Below are 5,919 nucleotides of genomic sequence, written 5' to 3'. Positions count from 1 at the left end.
GCTCCGCCATGGCTTCCTAGTCTGCCTGCTCCGCCATGGCACCCTGGACTGCCTGATCCGCCCTGGAGGTATTCCCCGTGTCCCAGTCCTGCACCAGCCTCCAGAGCGCCCACCCCCCCCTCCCTGGTGGAACTGTTACAGCGCGGGATGCGCCTTCCTGGAGGGGGGAGTAATGTCAGACTCTGTTCCGTGTTTTGTGTGTGTTTTGCTCCCCATGTGTTTCATTGCCCATATTTGGTTCGTCCTTTTGCTGTTCCTATTACGTTTATTGATCTCAGGTGTTTCTTGTCTTCCCCTCGTCATGTCCTGTGTATTTAAAGTGTTTCGCGTTCCTAGTTTGCTGTCCGGTATTGTATATGTCAACCTCTCCTGCTACGTGTGTTTTCCTGGTTCCCTTGACGTGAATAAAGTCTCCTTGTTGATGTACTCCACGTCTCCTCGTTCCTCGCTCTGCGCTCCCTCACAGTAGCGAACGTGACAAGTACAAATAAAAAAATAAACACATTTTTATGTATGTATTACATTTATTTTTGTAGCAATGTGTTATAAACAGAAAACATTCCATGTCATATATATTTATGGAAGATATATGCAGTATGTCTGACAGATTTTGATAACTGAATGAATCTTTTTGCATGTGATGACTAAAAGAATATTTTGATCAGCAAGTTTTTATCAGCAAGCCATGTGCATTTAGTTATTGTGTAAACTATAGACCAGGGGTTTTCAACCCAGGGGGGGCGCCAGCACCTGTCAAGGGGGGCGCAAGCATCAGTTAATTCAGAGACATTCCCTTGAGGATTTATGAATACGAGTTAGCAAATCTTTAGCCATCCACTAGGGGGCAATCTGACTCTCCCACTGCTAGTCGACAGTTAGAGCAGAGTTGGCTCGAGTATAAATCACGTTTATTGACAGTGTAAGATGATTTACGATTAGCCGTGTCGGAAATCCAGCCACGGATTGGCATGTTGTTATCTCAGAAACAGGCTCACCCATCACATTAAATCAAGTAAACTGGTTATATATTTATGTTTCAGTATAATTATGCACGCTATACCAGGGGCGGTTCTAAACCCTTTTTAGGTGGGTTTCAGCCCCCCTATCTGTCACCTTAGCCCCCCACAACGATCTTAACGATCAGGCCAGTGCTGCTTCCTCAAGAACGTTTTTCATTCTCACGTGTTTTAAGTCTTGTCAGTTTAAACATTCAAGTAATTTTAAACCGTTTAAGCCCAAGACATCTCCGTGTGGTACGCACGCGCTGTGATAACGTGTTTCTATGCGCACCGCGCACACATCTGAAGTGCACAAACAGATAGCCTTCTCAGACAGCAGGTGAATACCAATGGCTGTCTTGACAAGTATCCTTGTAAGCACAGTCGGTTGTTTTATGTGAATGTAAACAGTAAAGAAAATATCAGATGTACATCAGTATAACAGATCCGTGCATTTCTTATATAAATGTTAATCAAAAAGAGCAAAAGAAAAATCATTCGCTTCTTTAATAGCTTTAATGGATATTTGCGTTATGTTGATGTTAATAAAGTAATTCGGTGTGAATACAGTAGTTTGGTGTTGGGGGGTCGCGAGTGAAATTAGACAAACTTGGGGGGGCGCATGTCCTAAAAGGTTGAAAACCCCTGCTATAGACAATTGTCCTTACTCTTCTGCACATGCCAAAATACATGCAATTTACTTGAATTAGAAATGTAAATCTGGTGTGAACAAGAAACTAATTGTTCACAGAGCTGTTGTTTTGAGGGGGAAAAAACATATAATTCTCATTTAACAATTGAGCCAAAGTGATTGAGTTAAACTGTAAATAATTATAAATGCATCATGTATGCATTTTTACACAGGAGTGATCCTGCGATTTAAACTGTCCTTCACGTCTTTAGAGACACGATTGTGAACTTGCAGGAAGTTGGTATGTTCAAGATCAGTGTTATAGGCAGCCAGAGCACCTGCCTTTAGTGGATGTTCTTTCCCCACCGTATACATTGAAATGTCCCCCAAAGGCAGTGAGGAGCTGGTGGCGCTAAGTGTGGCAGAGGAAGTGTTTTTAGATGGCTCTGTGGACTGAGAATAGGACTGGAACTGTTGTCTGTAATGGTAATTTGGAATGCTCGTATAGGAGGAGGCTAAGGGGGAGGTGGCAGTTTTAATAAACTCAAAGCGTTTGAAATGAACCTCTTTGTACTTTTCAATGTAGATGTTGACTGCCAACACACCAATGGCCTCCGCCACGATGAAGGAGAGTATGCCTGAGTAGAAGGACAATCCATAGCTGTACAGGTTTTTCTTATCTTCTCCTTTCTTGTCACTAGGGTCTCCAGCATTACTAGATGTAAACAATGATGCCGATTGTATTGCTAAGGCCTGAAGAAAGGTTTAAAAAAAAATAATAATATATATATATATATATATAAGCTTCTAATTAGTTGACAAGTCATGACTGAATGTTTTCTTAATTCCAAGTTGAGAATCAGGACATTCTCATAGAATGCTCTTTGATAATGTCTGCTTCAATCATGCAACATTGTTTTTTGTTTGTTTTTTTTAAAGTCCATCATTGTAAAATTTGCAATTTAAGTGAATTAATGTCACACAAACATAATGGGTTTTTAAGTTGATTGAGCACATCATTAATCAATTAATCAAGTTGAGAAATGCATGTTATAGATATTCATTATTTCAAAGATATTTTTGCAGAACATATATGCAGAAAATTAAATTAGCAAAATTAATTAAAACTCAAGCTGACAAAATACACCTTAAAAAATATATCATTGTCATTTCTTGTTTCTTTAATTCCATGCATGTATGGCAATCATGCTGTTTTTAATTAAAAATACATTTATATGCTATAATTATTAAACTTATGATTTGCAATTGGAGACTCCTCAGTGATTCTCTTCTGAAACACTAGAACTAGCTGAATGCTAAGGTTACTGTTAATGGCATGTGCTGTACCTGCCGAGACAAATAGGATTCCTGCACTCAGAAGAATGTTATTTCTGCTGCTGTAAATCTGGCCCAGCCCGACACAAAGTCCCCCCAAGAGAAGCAGTATGGTACTCAGGATGGGGAAGAGACTGGATGCCCACACTATTCCTGCAACACACAAAGGCACCTTAGGCAACCATTATTCTATTATACACATACACTAGCCAACATTATTACACATCATGTTGAAACAAATGGTCCATACAGTAAAAAAAAATAAAACTACTTTGATTCTTTAGTTCTTCATACACGCCAGTGGTGGAATACCACTTTGAACTGTTCTTTGACTATAAAATAAAAATAAAAAAAGAACTCACGGAGGAGAAACTCCAAGCTGTCTGTGTCATAGTCATTATCCACAGAAAAATGATTGATCCAATAGCAGCTCCCATTGTTGATCCCTGTGCCAAACATAGGTGATGCTGAATTTTATTAAATGAAACTGTTTCAGTTACAGTGTTTACTGTATATCAAAAGGTTCTACATTCTTCTATATATTCATATACATTTCCTGTTAAAAAAAAAAAAAAAAGAAAATCTGACAGTATGAAACCCTGATGCACTGTTTGTCCCAAAAGCAGTAAAATTTGTTTAATGCGTCTATCATGCTCCGATGGAACTGCTTCACACCAGTTTATTTCATTTAAAGATTGCATTACTTTACAAGATAAACACAATTCCAATTTATTTATTTTTTTGACCCGCTTTTCAGAAGGAATATTCAGAACCTAGGTTTGCCTATACTTCTCCTTTGGGTATTTGTGTATTTCTCATTTTGATATTTCTTTTGTGTGACCTTACACTAAAATATATCTTAATTTATAATAATCTTTTATTTAATCTTGATTAATATTAATATTATTTTATGTAAATATACATGAAATGTTGTTAAATATCTATGCCACAGGTATTTTCTTGTTTCCATTTTCATCCATCTTTCATTATCTGCTCTCTCAGTGACTTTCTTTAAAGTCACGTCTAAGGACAGAATTAATTATTATATCTCAAATAAACAGCCCATATTTTGTGTGTGTGAAATCCATTGTCAAAACTGTTCCTCAGAATTTGTTTGTCAATGTTTTAAAAGGATTATTAAAAGGATGTCTCTTAAATTTTAATTCAATACATTCTTCCTTCTTGATTAACAGGATATCTCTTAAACATTTTATGCATTGTAAATGCATTAAATAAGACCACTTCACTGTTATAGAAATTACAACTTTTATTCTTATTTGCAACTAATTCAGACCACCCCATTTACCTTCGATACAGCAGATCCTCCAAAGTCCAGAATGTGTGAGATCTCCTCGTATATGGAGTCAATATGATGCCACATATATATGCAAAATAATAAAGTTTTGCAAAAGAAAATAAAGTTTTGCAAAAGAAAATAAAGAATTGCAAAATATAAATGAAACAGCACAAAAGCAATGATTTTGCAATACATATTTTCCATGGCCATATCTACTAATTTATTTGCAACGCTGCTTTTATTTTGCGTTTCAGTCAAGTTTGAGCTTGCGATACCGTTTTTCCCTTTGCGCTTCACGTTTCTGCGCGTCTCACTTTCTGGCACTGTTTTGACATGGGGGTGGAGTCAAGGGACGGGGGCATGTACAACAGGCCTGGGCATGCCTCCCTGGAAGTAACGTCATCGGCCTGAGACGCAGCTCACTGATCCAGGCACCATCGTTGAGCAGAGGCATGCGGGTGGATCGTTTCCTTTTATTCTCTAGCATTAAAACATGCATGTTTTCGTTTTATTAACAAATGTATATGTGTATTAGCAGTGTTTGCTCAAGTTGAAGTTGTTAACATGAACATCTGCTGTTTACTTCTTTCAATGTGCACACTTTTATAGCATTAAAATGTGTATTGTTTCATCTGGTTAACTAAATGTGTTTGTTTAAAATCTCTTAACCTGTGGGAGGACGGCAGCGCACAGAAGTGTTCTTTGTTTACATGAGTTCAGAGTTACTGCTAGTTTTAATGTTAAAGAATGCAATTAACTTCATAAACTAACTTACATTATTAAAAAGGTCTACGACTCAAGCTTCATATCAATCTCGACTTACAATTCTCGATCTTCACTTTATAAATGAAACTACGCAAATTATTCATTTATAATTCTAGTATTTATAATTATAGGGTTAGGGTATTTATAGGGTTATTGTTAAATTCATCCTCTAAACTGCACTTCCAGTAAAATTTTGCAATTCTTTATTTTTGTTTGCAAAACTTCTTTTTTTCTCGCAATACTTCATTTTCTTTTGCAATTCTTTATTTTTGTTTGCAAAAAACACATTTATTTTTTCTCAATACTTTTATTTTACGTTTGCAAAACTTTATTTTCTTTTGCAAAACTTTATTATTTTGCATATATATGTGGCATCATATTGACTCCATACTCGTATTCTCTTTGGCTGCTGCAAGGTTTGGGTTTCATCTGTTGCGTTGCTGGTCGTGTTACACGTGTACTCTAGACTAGAGTAGAGCCAGTAGTTGGTTCCGATCGCGACAGTCATCAGGTTTATCGCTGCGAATGCGCCCAGGCTCGTCAAAACAATCTGAACTCCACGATCACACCGTAGACTAGACTGAACTGAGCGCATCAAGACAACTTCACAGTACATTTCACCAGTGGTGGAGGTAACGAATTACAACTACTCACGTTACTGTAATTAAGTAGTTTTTTCGGGTACTTGTACTTTTTTGAGTATATTTTTAAAGCTGTACTTTTACTTCTACTTAAATGCAAATTAAGCAAAATAATCCACTTCGTTACTTTTAAATCACAGTTCGTTGAGTACGCCCACAATTTGAATTGATATTCAAACCTTTGACGGCACCGGCACTTCAGTAATCCAGTAAAGATATCCGATCGTGAAGGGACCAATAAAAGCCCTGATC

The 5,919-nt window shown here is 37.2% G+C and overlaps 1 pseudogene; it reads right to left on the bottom strand.

The window, feature by feature from the left end:
- Nucleotides 1-1,792: 1,792 nt before the first annotated feature.
- On the bottom strand, nt 1,793-5,621 carry LOC107694901 (voltage-dependent calcium channel gamma-4 subunit-like; annotated as a pseudogene).
- Between the last annotated feature and the right edge of the window lie 298 nt (nt 5,622-5,919).

Source organism: Sinocyclocheilus anshuiensis, unplaced genomic scaffold (assembly GCF_001515605.1).
Source record: "Sinocyclocheilus anshuiensis isolate Anshui unplaced genomic scaffold, SAMN03320099.WGS_v1.1 scaffold3199, whole genome shotgun sequence".
Taxonomy (NCBI): Eukaryota; Metazoa; Chordata; class Actinopteri; order Cypriniformes; family Cyprinidae; genus Sinocyclocheilus; species Sinocyclocheilus anshuiensis.
Note: the sequence above shows the minus strand (reverse complement) of the source record. Positions and strands in the feature narration are given on the sequence as shown.